This window comes from Sitophilus oryzae, unplaced genomic scaffold (assembly GCF_002938485.1).
Source record: "Sitophilus oryzae breed Bouriz unplaced genomic scaffold, Soryzae_2.0 scaffold_1372_pilon_pilon, whole genome shotgun sequence".
NCBI classification, from domain to species: Eukaryota; Metazoa; Arthropoda; class Insecta; order Coleoptera; family Curculionidae; genus Sitophilus; species Sitophilus oryzae.
The window spans coordinates 1111833-1131335 of record NW_022146029.1 but is presented as its reverse complement, the minus strand read 5'-3'; the positions used below and the strand labels follow the sequence as shown (position 1 = coordinate 1131335).

The 19503-nt window shown below is 30.2% G+C and overlaps 1 protein-coding gene across 1 annotated transcript in view; it reads right to left on the bottom strand.

Moving 5' to 3' along the window:
• The window catches only part of LOC115875323, a 269483-nt gene that overhangs the window by 100320 nt on the left and 149660 nt on the right, over nt 1–19503 (bottom strand). The window contains exon 4 of the mRNA XM_030890747.1: nt 7253–7291. The gene's annotated coding sequence lies outside the window, so the exon portion shown is untranslated. The remainder of the gene's footprint in view (nt 1–7252; nt 7292–19503) is intronic.

Here is a 19503-nt window from a genome sequence, read left to right as displayed (position 1 = left end):
AAATAATGTTTTTATTTTTTATCTTGAAAACGAAAAGAGATAGACTAATGAAATTTTATGGAAGCATTACTGTTACGAAAACACACTTTCTGGTAATTTTTTCACTTTTTTAAAATGAGTGGAAGGAGTTGAAATAAATTACCCCTATCATCCTTGTTAACGAAATTTAAAGAAAAATCTTATCAAACACATACAAAAAAAAATAATTTGGATAGCTTAATTTGTTTAGAAACTTTTTTATCTCTTGTGTTTTTTTGATAAAACTCGCCGATTTGAAATTAAAAAATAAAACAAAATCATTTTTAGATAAGAAAAAGGCTTCGGAATAATTAATTAATCGTAAGATAATAACGTAGTACATATTGCAATAGAGTAATGTCAAATAAAATAACATTAGAAACATCCTAAAAAGTGACAGAGGCCGACTAAATTTTCCTAAAAAATTACAGCAGCCCACTAGATTCTTTATCTAAAAATGCTTTTTGTCCTAACATGTAATGCTTTACATTTTATTTTTTAATTTCAAATCGGTGAGTTTTATCAAAAAAACACAAGAGATAAAAAAGTTTCTAGACAAACTAAACTATCCAAATTATTTTTTTTCATATGTTCGATAAGATTTTTCTTTAAATTTCGTTAACAAGAATGATAGGGGTAGTTTATTTCAACCCCTTCCACTCATTTCAAAAAAGTGAAAAAATTACCAGAAAGTGTGTTTTTATAACAGTAATGCTTCCATAAAATTTCATTAGTCTATCTCTTTTCGTTTTCAAGATAAAAAATATAAACATTATTTTTCCGCCATCTTTGTACCACGATATCTCCCTAATGGTTGACTTTTGACCCAACGTTTATAAAGCAAATTACCCTTTATTTTGAACAAGGTACCACCCCCTGAAGTTTTTCGCATTTGTTTTGAAACACCCTGTATATGAATAGAAAATTTGGTCCTAGTGTCTTAGACTATCTGGTAAATGTAGAAGGAATTAGAATGTAGTCAACCTTAAAGATCTATTGTGTTCTCCTTCCTTGTGTTATAACTCATCATACAGTCTATGAACCATCATACATGAGGATTTTCCTGTATTAGGGGGGACATGATATTCCCGTCCTCCTCTGACTACAGATGTTCTTCCTCCGAGGGTATACACCCTTCCACGATTGAGGTTTGGCCCTCCGTGCCCTTCACAGTCGATGAGCTTGGTTCTCCACCTCTTTAACTTGGTCTCTCCTTATATCTGATACCCGTTGTTGTCCGGGATCTATAATAGAGGATATATATCCCTCTCTCTATTGCTTTCTTGGATTTGAGGTCAATTCCTACTATAGGAATCTGACCATGACCCTCCTCCCTGGAGTTGATGACACGCCAACTCGATGTCCTTGCATTGAGTCCTTGCAGTTGAGTTCTGAACCGGGATAATGTTCAGCAGGTAGGTGGTGTTTTTCACCTAGCTCCTCAGCAGAAGGACCGTGATAGTCCCGGCTCTTGCCAATTCGTAAGCTGGGGTGTCATTTCCATAGAAGCAATTAGCTGATTAAGTGTTCCATTAAAAAAAAATATTCCGATCTGGACCCTTTTAACCCTGTTAAAATATTTTCCTGAAATACATCCTAATATATACCTTAAATTTAAAAAGGTTTTTTATAATAGAAGCTACAGATCCAACGCACTGTTGTCGGGCTCGTAGGAAAAACCGTGGCAACCCCTATTTGTGGCAACTTTTTGATAGGCACCATTATAACATCATGCACAGAATAAAAATAGCTTTAATTTGACATACAGGGTTGTTCACCACTTGCGACACGGAGTATTGTAGCTAAACGATTAGATTTTTACAAATTGTAAGTTTTGGGTTCATTGAAGGACTATTAGAGCTACAATTTAAAAATATTTTTACAAGATATAGAGTGTCCCAAATAAATAAAAAATATCAAAGTTGTATTTTTTTAAGTGGAACACCCTGTATATTATTCTATTTTTAGTTTCTACGATTAAAATAAAGGTAAATTTGATTAAGGTACGTATATCACCCTTAAACCTTACCGTTTTTGAAATATTTTCAATTTTGTGAAATTGCAGTAAAAATTTGAAGGCTTCATTTCTCCAAGGGTATGAAAGTTTTTAATACTAAATACTTACTGCAGTGTAATTATTGATCAATTATTGTGTTGCAATAATAAAAATAATACTACCTCATGTAGAGTGTCTAAAAATTAATTTTAAATAATTTCTAGCTTTAAACGGCAATAACTTACTTAATTTAAATAGAATACCCTGTATATTTTAGGAGAGTCAGATGCACAATTTAGATGTCTATCAAATTGTATTATACTATTTTTTTACATATCCCTTCAGGTTTTCGTAGAAAATGCATTTTCTTATAATTTAGACCTCATGTATAGGAATATATACCCATGGAATATTGACATTTTAGATTATTTTTAAAGCAACAAATGTACAAAATGCACAGGTGCTAAAAACGATAATATTACTAGTCCATTTGTATACAAAAAATAAACTATTTAAATCTCTATAAAATAGTATACCATTAATTAAATATACCACCATTATTTCCGCCCAAATATTAATTAATTACATACTTAATTGTGTTAGTTAATAAATTATTCTAAATAAATGTGAATTTGAATCAGAAATCAATATAATAATAAGTTATGAAAATGAACGTCTCTGTTCTTATAAATAAGCATTCGTCAAAAATTGAAATAAAATTTTTAAGGTGTTACTTTTTACCACACTGTCTAATACACATAAAAAATTCAGTTTTTTAGTATTTGGATTGTTATGGATTATTAATTAACGCAAACAGTCAATTAATGTAGTTTGAATACTGGAATCATATTAACTGGTCTTCTTTAATAAATATTTTAACATTTTTCTTTATTTTTTAATGAAATAAACCAATTATCAACAATATTAGTATGTGTACTTTTTAAAAATTTGTTACTTCTTTAAAAATAATTTAAAATGTCAATATTCCATGGGTATATTGAAAAATGAGCTCTAAATTATAAGAAAATGCATTTTCTACGAAAACTTGAAGAGATAGGTGGTAAATTGTATAATACAATTTGATAGACAATTAAATTGTGCGTCTGATTCTCATAAAATATACAGTGTGTTCCATTTAAATTAAACAGGTTACTGCCGTTTAAAGATAGTAATTATTTAAAATAAATTTTTAGATACTCTGTATAAGGTAGTATAATTTTTATTATTGCAACACAAAATTTAGTAAATAGAAATACATCAGTACAACATTTGGTTTTAAAAACTTAAATAGGCCTACAGAAATGAAGCATTAAAACTATTTACTGTATTTTGACAAAAACCTAAAGTATTTCAAAAACGGTAAGATTAAAATGTGGTAAACCTTAATCAAATTTACCTTTATTTTAATCGTAGAAACTAAAAATGTAATAATATACAGGGTGTTCCATTTCAAAAAAGTACAACTTTATTTTTATTTATTTGGGACACTCTGTATCTTGTAAAAGTATTTTTTAATTGTAGCTCTTATGAGCGTAATATCGTCTCCAAAATCAATTATTATTATTATGAATTAAACCTAGTTGCGGCAACTTTTTGATAAGCACCCTGTTAAAAGTGTATTCTCCTATTCACAAATATACGTAAGAATTAGGTTTCGGTTAAAAATACGATGAGCGTAATAATCCTGCAGCGAGACCTTAGACTAAAGGTATTTGTATTTATCCGACAAAATTAAAATCAAAATACACTGCAATCGCAAGTTTTAAAATCAGCTCATTAATACGTTTACTATCCTGCAATATAACCGAGCTCATTTAACAGGCTGAATTTAAATAGCACCAAAAAACCCACAATTAAAAAAATAGATACGTGAACCGAATCGATAGCGTGCGTTACAAATGACCGTGCACAAACACCTTTGTTTTGATTTAAGATTTCACTTGACGTTAAATAGTATGAGCGCATTAGCACACAAAAGTTCGGCACGATTGAAATTTGTATCACGCCCGCTAGAGGCGCTAGACATACATAAATAAATAAAGAAGATCCGCCAAAAGACGTTTATAGTTTAAGCCGATTGCATTCACTTCTATTTTAGGTCTGAAGATTGAATAACACGAATTGGACACTTGTTAAAATACCGACTAAAGCAATATAGTCTATATGTAATTATTCACTTTTATTTACTCTAGCAATTTTTTTTCAGATCATATCTTCACTGAAAGTTTTATTTTAAATATACACTGAAATGCAAAAACGTAATGAAATAATCTTTGGTCAAGTATAAAATATTATATTTTTTATTTTTAGCCCAATTTCCTTCATGATTTTTTTAGCAAACTGTATATAGATATATATCAACTAGTGATGGGAATACCGGTTCCACGTGAGTCGCGTTACAATAGCGACCGTTCCAGAAAAATACCGCGACAAAATACCGCGATTTTGTAACCGAGGTTCCAAAGTGTCGCGGTCCTCGCTAAAAATATATCTAACTTATCTATATTTGTAGATTAATGTAACTTTTATCCGACACTCATTTTCCAATATCTCATTTTTAGAAAAACGATGACATTCCTTGTTATTATTTTTTTTTCTTTATCAATTTTCGTTTAAATAAAATGAACGGCTCATATTTATGTGTATTGCAATATAATATATTTAATGTTAAAATGAAGAACAAAGTCCAAACCACTGTCAATGTTCAAAAAATATTCAAAAACGGTCCAGTCGGTCCATAACAGAAGACGGTCGATATGTCAAACCTCTGTAGCAAGATCTCATGTCTTGGTTTGCTTTTTATTTTTTATTGTTATTAGATATATAGTATGTCCCCGGATTGCCCTTACAAGAGGAAAAAGTTTTTTATTATTGACATTTTGAGGGAAATGCTTTCTTCAGAAAAATTTTTGCTTGTTCTAAAATGGTTAATCTCTTTTATACTTTTCCAAATTTCCATACCGTTTTAGAGAAAATTATGAAGAACATGAAAATGTGATTGAATTTTCTTAAGAAGTGCTAAAAATCAAAACGCTATAACTATGGTAACATAACTTCGTTTTCATTCTTTGATGGATTGTTACTGGTAGAATTTTAATTAACGTAATGTTTTTGTTGTTTTAAAATGTTAAAGAAGCTCAAAATTTATTTAGTTCAATAGTAAGGGTGATGATAGTTATCGTAAAATATGATAATTTTACAATAGCAAAGAATATGACATTAATCAAAATTAATAATAACCATCCATCAAAGAATGAAATCGAATTGAAATTACCATAGAAACGCCTTTTGATTTATAGGACTTTTATGGAAATTTGGAAAAGTATAAACGGCACTTTTACCCTGCTTATATCGTATTAACTGTTTTATCCAAGTCAAGTTGAAAGGCTTTGTAGCATCCAAGTAAATAGGCTGGCTGCGAATTTACTTAGAAGCTACGAACAACTCGACTTTGATAAAACAGTTGATGAAAACATATATAATAATAATAGCTCCCGTATATAGCGCTTAACGCCTTGGGAGTAGCAAGGTACAGCTTGCCGTACTAAAGCCGTTCGGTATACAAGGGAGGTAATGTGGCTAGCACTACGCTTCAACCGCCTATTATTACCTCAGGATTGTGAATCCCAAGTACTCATTTAAGGCGGAGTCGACCTAGGTACCCAAACTATTTTTATTTTAATAAAAATAGTCGGCTGATGAAATGCCGGGTGTGGGAATCGAACCCACACCTTGAGATTGGTAGACGAGAGCCTGTACCTCTACGCCACCGGGCACATGATGAAAACATATCTAACCATAAAAATTGAATCTTAACTTTATATTTATTTTTTTTGTATATTATTTTCTATTTTATTTATATACTCTATATCAAAAATTACATCTGTAGGAAGGAAGCACAAAAATAAGGAAAACAATTCTTATGACAGAAGATAGCTAAGGACTTTTCGGTATTTGTAGATACATTCTTTCAATATGTTGCCTATTTTAGAAAAAAATTCCTCTATTTTAGAAAAAGTATCTGATTTTATCAGAGAAAATAATTCATAGGTACAGAATATGTAACTATCAGAATTTATATTCCTTTCATTTTATTTAGCAAGGGAGATAGATGGATACCGTGAATTCAGATGATGAAACATCCATTATTCAATTTGAACAAAACACCCTTTCTAGAAAATTTATAATCCTTAATAGTTTTTGTCCTGACCTAAATCCAAAGATGATATCAGTTCAATTAAAAGTATATTGTTTTCGTTACATACCAGTGTGCTATTAGCTTTTATTGATTTTCTATTCTTTATGTCCGTCTTAAACCGTTTTACTATACACAGAGCCGTATTTGGTTAAAATACAATAATTATTTATAAAGTTAGAGTAAAAACATACGTACTGTATCATATATTTTTATAGGTTTTATAATGTTACTAGGACTATAACAATCTATTGACATAAAAATTATATTACAGAAAAAAAATGATATATTTAATACCAATTCAACTTTTAGTTACGTAATCGAGGGGAACGCATTTTTTAAATACATTGTTGCGAATCATGAGCATATTCGACTAACGGGAATTTAAATGCTGTAAATAATATCAAGTTGCCACATTCATTTATTCATTTCCTGACATTGTGTTTTGACAGTTTCGTATTACGAGTTTTTGGTTTAAATGAATTGTGTTGTGATATTTTAAGCTTAAATTTTTATTAGCAGACCTTGCAGTCGAATATTGTTCTTTTTAGAACCTCTTTTAGTGCGAGATGTAAAAGATATAGCTTAATAGCCGTAAAAACCCATCGCAACTTTATCAGAATATTTTGTAGAAGAAAGTGGTAGTAATGACCCTTTATTCCCTTAAGTCCTGTTAAAAAGATTAGTTTTGTTGGTGTAAATAATAACTGTTTATATATTTATAATTAATTTAATTTTATTCCCTAAAATATTTTAATTCAAAGAAAAAGAAATATGTAAAAGTGGACAACGCTGTGCCAGTCAAGCTTAATAACGCGACTAAAAGTTTATTTGATATGAACTATACTATACAATTTATCCATATATGTAAATAATTTGTCGCATTTTAATATTACTCAAATTTTATATTAGTATTTTTACCATTATTCCTTAAAAATTCAAAAATTATCTGAGTCTTAAATAGTTAAGTTTTAATGAAGCATAGTAGTAAAAAAAAGAAGACTCTTACTACTATAAAACTAATAAACAAATGTATAACTTACAGTGATTTTAATACTGTGCTGGAGTCCACGTAGCCCAATCTGAAATAGAGAATTATGTAATTAAACTTAGTAAAAATGTTCAAACTTCAATATTTGAAAATATCATAAAACATATGAAGGGTCCAGGGGAAAAACCTGTTAAGCGCCAATTTCTTAATTTTAGGATTTTACTATATTATAGTAGGTCTAACTGGTCCCTACAAAATTTATAAACTCTGCAGAGCAATAAGTTGTTAAATCCTATGCCTAGTAAAAATATAGAATACACGGAAGAAACTTGATAACCACCGACCGTCGAGTGCTCTCCTATTAGTAAAATGGCGCTTATCATGTTTTCTCCTGGATCCTTCATATGCTGGACCCCTCATATGCATAAATTACATAGGAATGGTTCACTTGTTTTGAGGTTTTTAAAATATTTCTCCACAATAACAGCAAGAAAAACTTACATTGATACTTAATTTAACAAATACTAAACGAACTTTCTCAACATTAGTGATGAGCTAGTGACATGGTCTCGGTCTTTTAGGGTCATTAAGTCTTGTAGTGTCTATAAGTCTTGGTCTTAATAGTGTTTATAAGACTCCCTTGGTCCTGGTCTTATAGTGTAATACTAGTCTTGGTCTTGCAGGGTCCAGTCTTTGTGTTGGTCTTGTTGGAAGACTATTGTAAGTCTTGCATTTTTTTTTTATTTTTCACTACTAGTTTTTACGTTTGAGAAAAGAACGTTCTAGCTGAAAATAGGTATATCCATGTATTTTTCATAATATATTCTTTTTATTTCTTTCTTGTTTTGATGTTTTACTGATATTTCCCAATGTGTTGAATATTGTTGATATTGGTTATATAAAACAATAAAAATATGAATTAATTTTATAGTTTAAAATAGGGTTTTTTCTCTGTATTACAGTCTTGATAAAGACGAAAATACACGTGGAAACGTCGCGTTGGCAGTTTTTTAAATAAAAGTTTTTTTTACATCCTGGTCCGAAACCGCTAAAGCCATTTCATATAGATTCTTACTAGTGACAAACTAGGGGCACTTTTTACCTAGAAAATATTTAAGTAAATAGCAATTTTAGTAATATAATGCCTATATGTAAAGAAAGAATTTATTAGGCTCTTTGCTTGATGAAAATTTTTATTTTATAATATATTATATTCAATCAGCATCTCTTTTTTTTGTAAATTTTATGCAACAGCCGAGAAAACACTATTTGTAATAAATTAAAACAATAATTTTTAACAAATAAGTAAATTATTATATCATATAAACGTGAAAAAAGAATGCAAGATTGCAAGTTTTCCATGCTTGGCCTAAGTCTTGCAGTGGTCAGTCTTCGGCTTGATCTTGCAGATCTAACGCTAGCCTTGTTCTTGATTTCGTGCCACAACCAATCTCGCTCATCACTACTCAAGATTACCAAATATATTACCTAAAGAGATTTAACCTAATAAAGATAATAAAAGATAGACCAAAAGGCATTATATTAAAGTCCGTATATTTGTTTGTGGCAGTGTGTAGTCAACGAAGGGAAGAACAAATAATGAGATTGCAACAAAAACAGTGTATTGCTGCCTGTGCAGCAAGATTTATTTTAATGAGTGTTGAACATAAATTAAATGTCGTCAGTCCCTGTGCCGGTTCCAGTGGTTGCTTTTACTGTTTGTCACAGTTTTCTAAAAATTGCTTTCAATGCTTCTTTCTTCTTTTTAAGTTCCGCCACCGTTCATTTGACACTTAAATTAGTTTCAATTTTTTTCCAACTATCATGAACAATATTTCTATTTTTGTGGTTTGGGTCCTTTGGATTCTAAATTGCTGGTTCTCCTTCGTAAAATTCCAAAAATTCTATAACCAGTTCATTTGACCACTCCATTCTTCAAAAAATAAATAAATGAGAAACTTAATTTACAAAAAATACACCTATCTCAACGATTATTCTGCGACGATATGAAGAACGCTACTGAGACTGCAAAACATTGTTGTTTAATACAAGCCTACGTGGGAATGGTAGGAAATGATTCAACAAGTTCAGACAAGTCAAGCCTGCGATGCTCGTTCATCCTTTGACTTGTGCCACATTTACCGACAACTGACCGGAAGACCGCGCCGAGCCGAGCCGCTTGTCGCATCGACGAGCGCTGTCATTTCCACAACGCGTGGCTCGCCTAATCGCGCGCCAAACTCGCCAAGTTCCGCGTCGTGGGATGCCGGCTTAAGTTACACAGTTCATTTTGTAGCATAGAAAATATACAGAATTCGTAGAATACACCTATTTGTAGTTGACTTTTTGAAATGTTATTAAACATGCTGTTTGTTCTATGCAGAATGGCCAGATTAGATTATTTAGTCGTATTTTAGTTACCATTTAATAGCAGGTAGTAGAGATAACTTTATTTTTGAAAATGACTAACCATACATATATGTACAGGGTGGTCGAAATTGGTCTGTTTTAATAGAGAAAACCTATTTCCTGACTAGATAGAGCAAAACCGACATAGATGTCATGGGCTCGATTTCTGAGACACGATTAGTGGCGTAAACCGCCTGTTGATATTTTCACTGCCAACTGAGATACGGGGTCTTTTTGAATTTTTTACCATTTGGAAAATTGCCCAAAACTTTTGTATTTCGCGGAATAATAAAATTCTGTATAAACGTTCTTAAGTCACTTTTTTAAGCAAAGTCAGTTTTTATCTGTTTGCTCTTTTTGTCAGAAATAATGAAAAATACAATTTTTAAAATGGAAATCATAGTTAGCTATGAACTTAAAAAAATGCTGGCGTTTAACTCTTTCCAACGATATAAAGTTATAGGTATCTATTTCCAACAATGAGAGAAATATTAGGTTTTTTTATCTTTATATCAAAGCGGGCCTTGATTTTGTGTTGGCCTGTTTGCCTAATTATTTTTTATCACAATTTAATATTCTATATTATTATTTATTTGCATAATTAAACACTTTTGAGAAGGTAAACTACCATTCTATATTAGTATTAGTAATTCCAATTGAAATCTATACAATAAACAAAGAACAAAACTAAAAAGTATTTTTTGAGTGACGAATATAGTTTTCTAAAAAAAGTCATTGAAATCGTCAAGAGTTACAACGATTTATTTGGCGAACTGGTGCAATAAGTCCAAAAGCTTGCCTAGTAGCCTTCTCCAATTATTCTCTCGTCCCAGTGGTTCTTCTCTTATAAGTAAGGTCTTTTAATTTCCCCCATAAAGATAGCCGAAAGGAGTTAAATCACCGGATCTAGCAGACCAAGATATGGGCCCCTTGTTCCAATCCAATTTTCGCTAAATTCTCCGAATAGTTCAGTTGTAACCCTGGCGTTTTAATTGTAATTGGTAGTACTAATATAGAATGTTGATTTACTCTTTCAAAAGGCTTTAATTATGCAGATAAATAATAATATAGAATATTAAATTGTGATAAAAAATAATTTGGCAACTAGATCAACATAAAATCAAGGCCCGCTTCGATACAAAGATAAAAAACCTAATATTTCTCTCATTCTTAGAAATAAATACACATAACTATATATCGTTGGAAAGGGTTAAACCCCAGCATGTTTTTAAGTTCATAGCCAACTATGATTTCAATTTAAAAAATTATATTTTTTATTAGTTCTATCAAAAAAAGCAAGTATAGAAAAAAACTGACTACGTCACTGGATTGTGCATAAAAAAGTGCTTTAAGAACGTTTTTACAGAATTTTATTATTCCACAAATACAAAAGTTATGGGCAATTTTCCAAATGGTAAAAAAATCATAAAGACCCCGTATCTCAGTTGGTAGTGAAAATATCAACAGACGGTTTACGCCATTAAACGTGTCTCAGAAATTGAGCCCATGATATCTATGTCGGTTTTGCTCTATCTAGTCAGGAAATAGGTTTTCTCTGTTAAAACAGACAAATTTCGACCACCCTGTACATAGAATATGAGGAATGTTCCAAAGTTATGCTGCAGTCACAAATATACTGCAGTTTACGGTATATTTAAAAAAAATGTTTAAATAACCTCATATAACAGGAGCTTTCTTTGAAATATAAGATAACAAAACTTTTAAATTTCTCGGTAAAATAATTCAAATGGGTAATGATAATAATTGGCAGTTATTATTTGAGATCAATTTATTGGTTGTAAATACGATGTTCCTGTATTTGGAGATTAAAAAGATATTATGATGTGATTTCAACTATTAAAGTAATAATTGCTATTGAACTAAACATGCTCATTTAGAATTGTGTAAATATTTGAACTGTTTCTACTTAGTTTATTTAACTTCAATTCACAAGGTGTTCAAAGTTCTGAATTACGAATCCTATAAAGAATTAAAAACACTGAAATACATGACCTGTTACTACGTCACAAATGAATCTATTGCTTCCCTACTAATCTTGTATTATTTTATAAACACTATCGTAAATAATTCAGAGTACTCTCCTGCATCGAAAAAGTTCTTCTCCCGGCCACGACCGTGAACTTGGCCTCACGCCGGTCAAGGACGCGGAACTACATTGATTCGATTGTTGTGCCGTTCGTGGAAAAACTAGGCCGGATTTTTCGCCTTCTAGAAAATCGGATTCGGTACATAGGAAAACATTCCTCGAGCGGCGGAGCGATAATGGGAATTATTTCGGCATACAACAGTAGATTTGCGTGATTGACGCGATTTGAATTTGCCGAATAAAAGGTGTAAGTAGTGACTCGCTTTGTTTGATAAGAATAATTGGTTTCGCGCTAAAGTTTCTTTGAAGATGGAATAAATTTGCGATGCAGTTTTCTTGTTTCTTTACTAAATACTTGGGAATTGATAATGACATATATAGGCGGTTTCTTTCAAAAGCTCTCTCAAAAGTCAATATTTTTTGTTTATATACCTAATAATAAAATATCAATTCGTCACAGATTTAAATGGAAATATCGTAGTTAAAGAACATAATAGCTCTAAGAACCAAGAAACATTAAAATCATATAGAAGAGTAGCCTAAACCATAGAGCTTTATCCAGAACCTCGAAATTAGTGGAATAAATTAGTGGTTGCAATTATACTTTATACGATTATCTCTTATAACAGAATACGATCATTTACAATGTCGAAAAAAAAACACAATTAAAATCAAAGATTATACTAGAATATCCTAGCAACAGTTTGGGGTGGCCAGTTGTATCCATAAAGAAAACCTAATAGTTAGCTTATAAAACAATAAACTTCTTATTTATAATCAAAATTTATTTTGACGGATGATAATTAAAGGGTAAAATGACATTACATGCAAATTAATAGATAAAAGTATAATTAGTAAAAAATGGTAAAGTTTGTTATAAGCTTCATTCAGAACCTCGAAATCAGTGGAATAAATTCGTTTGCATCTTCATCAGAGTGGGACTAAGGATTTGATATTGAAGAAAAATTTGGGTGGATTTCAGCATAATTGGGGACGGGCTACAGGATGACGCCCTTGACGTTTCGAACCGATGCCTCTAAATGGACGAAATCATCAGGATTTTTCTTAATTATGGGTCAATTGAAAACAAACTCGGCAAGTGGATAGAGATACCCGAAAGGAGTCCTCAGACGGACAGATGGTCATTTTAATACAAATTTATTAAACTACACTTTTTCAAACATGTCCTTCAAGTCCTTCAATTTAATAGTTGTTAGAAAGAATTTTCACTTCAGATATGCGCACATAGTGCACACACATTTTTTTTTCTTAAAATTAAGTAAGTACCTACATAAATAATATAAATCGTACAAGAACCGAACCACCATAAACCACTGTATGTATATTTTTAATTTTTAATTTTTTGATGCTGATTTGTTACCAGCTAATGGTAGTCACATTTCATTTAACTTGTAAAATATCTATAATTTATTATCTATTAATTTTTTTAAAAGGATGATTTCAACGAGAATGGTATTTTTTACTTCAAAGTTTATTTATTACATATCACTATTCTTAATGAATGCGTTTCACATAAAAAAACACCGCCATAATATTATATAGTCCATCTACTAAATGTTAACCAGGTGTATGTCGGCTATATCAAAAAACACCCGAATATTAGACCTTAATAATGTTTCAATACCATAACTAAAACGGTACACAATAATCATTAGAAGGCCACTACACTTTACCGATTTGTTTACAGCTCATCAAACGATCCACCTCCAATCCTTTTATTAATAAACTAGTCGGCCCTTAGCGCTACAGATCAATCAAAGGAAACAGATAAAAACTACCATTTCAGAGATACAAATAGATAATAATCTTGCTTTTGCTTAATAGGCATATGAAACAGATGAAAAATACCAAGGTTGTTGCCGATAATCTTTGTTTTGGCAGGTGCGCAAGGAACAAAATAAAAGTCATTCAGGACATAAATAAAAAACATCGTTTGTTAATCTGTGATATAGACAGCTCTGAAAATGAAAAGGTACCGCCTTTAATGAGTAAAGTTACGTAAATTACCTATAAAATACATATCTAAAAATATATACAGTGTAGTCGATCCGAACTGTATACGAATTGAAACTTCGGAAGTAGGGTTTGCGGAATCGAAGCTGTTTTTCAGAACCGGAAATTTCGGTACCGCGCCTCCTAGGAACCGGGATTTCCCGTTTTTTCTTTGGTACTTTCGGTACTGACTAATTTTTGTTCAATGGTGGTGCACTTCATCAATCAGAAAGCAAAGGATGGTTTTTCAAAGTAAAATGGATAAAAAATTGAGATTTTTAATTAAAATAATATCAAATTATTAAGTAAGCAGTCATGAAAAATTAACATCAGCACAAACATGAACACAAGTAAAGAAGTATAGGTAACTTAAATTTCACATCAAACAACAAAAACCCACTTTGAGTCTTTTTTCTACTTCTTTTTTAACATAAACCAAGTTAACTGAATTTGAGACAAAAGCCCTAAAATATTGAATTAAAAATGCAAATATTTATTAAAACATAACATAATAAATATTATAAGAACTTCAAAAGAGAAAAGAAGCAAGAACAATATAGCATCATTACTTATTTAGAAGAGTTTGATTTCGAGCGCTAGAAAGTATCAACGGACTTTCTCACGTAACAAAAAAATATTTTTTTAATTATTGTTACCGACGCCTGGTTTTGTGATTGTCAAAAAGTTCTGAACCCTAATTGGTAGTATTAATTAGGGTTTCCGGAACCGTACTAAAATATTTTCGTTCAATGATTTTGGAGTTCGTTAATTAGCAAGCAAGGGATCTCAAAAGTAAAACCGATAAAAAATTGAGTTTCAAATGAAAATAATATCAAATTATTAAGTCATGAGAAAGCAAACATGAACGCTAATAATGAACATAAACGAAAAAAAAAAGAAAACACAAAAAAAATCAAACAACATCAACCAACTTCGAAACCAACTTAATTAAATTTGAAAAAAAAACATTTGCTATTAAAGATGCAAATGCCTATAAAAACATAACACAAAAAATATAACTAATACATTCAGCAATATTACACTAAATGATAAAACAACATTAACATTTAAACTTCAATAATAATTGCTAATAAACATTATAGAAACTTCAAAAGTAAGAACAGTAAGAGATAGCATCACTACTTATTCAGAAGAGTTTGATTTCGACCCCTAGAAAGTATCAAAAGTCTTTCGCACGTAACAAAAATAAGTTTTTAATTATTATTACCGAGTCCCGAAAGTACCGAAAGAATCGGGAATTAATAATTTCGAGTCCCGGTTCTTTGATATCTCAAAAGAACTGGGAATTCCCGGTTCTGAACCCTATTCGGCAGCATATTCTGCAGATAAAAACAAATAAAGAAGTTCGTATATTTCTATGTCCTAAAATGCTTAGTTTCGGAGATACAGGGAAACAGATAGAAGATTCATTTTTATTTCGATCTTTTTAAAATAATTTCGTCGATTTCAACTATTTGGATGAAAATTGGTGTTTGACATGATATTCTTTCTATAAATTACATTTCTGGAGAAATTTGCGAAAATCATCAATTCTACTATACACATGTGTTATAATGTATATAAACTTTGTGTAATATGTGACCTCTAGTTTTTCTATCTTCAAAACATGCTAATAATTTGTAACAAAGTAAATTTCTACAAATATTTGGTATTTTCGAGATCATGCGTGAATATGTTTTAGTAGCGATAATTAAAGTTAATCGCTAATAGTAAGATAATGAATAAGTTAATTCTTGATATTATTTATTAGTATGTAATATAAACTATTTTCATTAGTATTGTACTCTCTGATATTTTAAAAACAATCTTATTGCGTTTTAGAATAGCTCTTTCAATCCTTTAATTCACTATTTCTAAATTCAATTTTCTTTGATTTCCTGTTTCCAATTAGTAATGGGCAAAGCTGTTGGTCTTGGTTTGACTTTTCCTGCATTGTATGTGTTGGTCTGGCTTTTCGTGCAAGACCAAAACCAACAATAGCGTTAACCCAACACCAGTGCAAGACTTACGCAAGAGCAATACCAATTGTGCAAAACTCTTACGGTCGTACGTAAAAATAAAATTTTTCATCAGAAAAATGTTGTTTCATTATTTATAGTTTAATTTGCTTAAATTACTTAGAATAGTATTTATTTAATGATTTTCCATGAAATTTTCCTTAATAAAAATCTCTTAAACAGCACAAGACTTGTACGAGTCATGTAGCAAATGCAAGGCCAAAATCAAAGAAGTCTTGGTTTTCGTCTTGCTTTTGATCATCTCTCAATTTTGACACAAGTTAGCTTGAAAATGATGATAGATGATAATAATTATTGTAATAAATGACAGCTACCTTTATTTAAAATCCAACCCCGCGGCCGTTTTTTTTTTCGATTGTATGGTTAGATAATCACGTTATATGTAAAGAATTAATTATACAGGGTGTTTCAAAGAATAGGTGCCAACTCTCTTGGGAAGATTCCTCATGTAACAATAAAATTTATTTTTTATATCAACATAGGTCCGATTCTGCTTTGTTTCGTAATAAAATACAGGGGGTTAAAGTTTTTATTTCTTTTCGATTTATTACAATTTTCTTCCAAGTGCTTTGAGTAATTCGAATGAAATTTTGAGGGAAAAATATTGTAAGTGCTACATATTTTAATGCTAAAAAATGTCAACAGATTCTTATCACTGGAATATTTTTCGAAAAAAAAACTTGTGTCCCACTGATTTTTTTTCTTTTGCTAGCAAAACGGTATAGGCCGTTTAATGCCAATTAAAAGTTGTATCTTGATATTTTGTCGATTTGGATCTCCATGATGAGATAAAAGCAATTTTATTAAAATTAAAATAAAAATAAAATTAAGTTATTTATTTTATCCAATTTGTATATTATTACTATTAGTTAGTACTATACTACTAGTCCAACCTACAGCAAATTCAAATAAAGAAAGAATGGTGTTTAAGATTCTTAAAAAAGGCATATATTTAAAAAGGTTTAACATCCTGTAACTTACCAGTGTTTATAGGAACTTTTGTCATATTTTTTGATGAGGAATCAATGAGAACTAATTTAACACTTTCGCAAGTTAATGATATTAAAATGTTTTAAAGATTGCTATTAGACTTGGATCAAGGCAAATTAATAAAATTGCGTTTACCTCATCAAGGAGGCCAAAATCATAATATATAATAAAATATCAAGCAACAACTTTTAATCAGCTTACACTATTTCGCTGGCAAGAGAAAATAAAGTTAGTGGCGTACATGCTTTTTTAGAAAAAAAAAATATTCCAGTGATAACCCATGCACATCCCTGGTGAATATGTCGACACTTTCTTAGCATTAAAATATGTCTCACTTATAGTTACTTTTAGACTCGTTAGAAAACTCTTAACTCTTTAGAAAATTTCACTTGAATTGGTAAAAGTAGGTACATGAAAGAAAATTATAATAAATCGAAAAAATATTAATATTATAACCCCCTGTTTGCTACGAAACAAAGCAGAATCGGACCTATGTTGATATAAAAAATAAATCTTATTTTTACGTGAGAAATCTCCCCACGGGATGGCACATGTTTTTTTGAAATAACCTGTATGAAAGCATAATAATGACATAAATATTAAATAAGCAATTAAGCCTGGAATTTTACTTTTGGTTTACTTTGTTGGGATTTGTAACCTATTATATTTGTCACCACCGTGTTTAGTGAAACATTACACCTAATTCCCATCACTATTTTCTCTAATTGTTTCAATAGAATAGATAACATATTTTATTGAAAAGTTAGAAGCTTATTGTTAGGTAGTTTCATTTGATAAAAAAAAATCAGCATCATAACAAAATTTGGTATATTGTATTATTCCAAAATTTGGTATAAGACAATATATGTATAATTGATAATAAATAACTTCCAACACTATTACATTAGTAAACAAAACTGTGCAATGTAGCAACACTCTTCTTGAATTTTTAATAGGAACTTATACGAAGAAATTTATGTATGTATCCTGATCCGTTGTAATTTCCGATTTATTTCAAAGATCTAATAGTTTGACCTCTACATAGCTAAAAGTTGATTAATAAGAATTAATAATTATATCAAAAATCTCATAATATTTATTGGTTACTAATTACAATTAAACGATGTATGTGCTTCACACATTTCTTATGAACTAGTATTGTACGAAGAAATTTTTAGATGCATCCTGATCTAAGCCTGACCCCTTTAAATTTGATGTTGATAAAATAATGTTATAATAACAATATTTATTAGAGAATAATCGGAGCCTCCTTTTGATATTTATTAGTTAAGATCAGATCACAGGCAATGATTATTATGGGGGCAATATGATTCTGATAAAATATACTTGCCGTTTAATTTCTGTGATCTAAGTTTGACCTGTATAAAACTATTACTGATGAATAATAATTAATTTTAATTATGAAGCATACAGGGTGGCGCCTCTAGTACGTCGCGGAGGCTGCAAACAGAACGACAGATGATGTTGTAAGCTTATGTAAGTTAGTTTAGCGCATTTTTTAAAAATATAGAGGCACCCCTGTAGAAGGTGTCCCAAAAAAAAGTTATACATCAAAGTTGTCTATTTTTTAATGGAACACCCTATATATTAAAATATTTTCCGATTCTAGGAGAAAAATAAAGGTGAGTTTTATTATTGAAGTGTATTACTAAATGTAAGGTTTTTGACTTATTTCACATTTTGTGAAAATGAAGAGAATGATATTTAAATTCCAATAACTACTACCTAAATTGTAATTTATCCTGTATAGCCTGATATTTAGTTAAAATTGCCATTGTTTATTAAACCAAATTAAAATTTAACCCGAAAAGTTATACAGGGTGAGACAAAATTAATATTGAACATTGTCACTTCTAAAAGCAAGTTACTCCTTTATTTAAATGGAACACCCAGTATATTATTCCGATATTCGATGGAGAATTCATATATCTTCAAAATATTATTAAAGTTGCCTACCCCTTAGGCAAAGACTTTATTAGATATTTTCATTTTTATGATTGTTCGTCAGAAGATCCTTATTATTTGATAAAGTTTAGATGGCTATGATATACCTTTAGTTAATTTAACACAAATTAAAAGATTTTTATATTTAATGGTAATAAAAAGATTTTTTTTGTTAAAACATATTTTAATTATTACAAAATTAGAACTAGATATAAATGTATAATTATGTGACAAAAATTAGCTAGATGACATCAAATGCTCAAAATGTTTCCTTTCCTGTTCACTGCATGAAATGATTCTCTTTTTAAAATAGATTTTCATGTTAAGAGGTATATGAGAGGTATGTCAAGTTCTACTGCGAAAAGTAGAACACACACAATAATTTCTCTCATGTTGTTAACAATAGTTGGTCGGGTTTTGTAAAAACTGTCTTTAACATATCCCCATAAAAAAGTCCAGACTATATAAATTAGGAGCATCCTGAGGAGCATCTAAGCAGTCTGTTAATTGATGAATGCACACTGCAGTCACATTTGCAATAATTTTTATTATCCTGCACCGTATTCTAGGATTTCAATCATAATTAAATTTCAATTCTAGGAATCAATAAACTTTCTAATGTTAGTAGCAAAATATCTTCTATATTCAAACTTTTCTTACAATTTTCTAATACGAATTTGTACAAAATATTTGTACGTATTCATCATCAAATAATATAATTGCCGTCTTTTTTCTAAGATCTTATAGTTTGACCTTTATTGAACTAATGTTGATAAATAA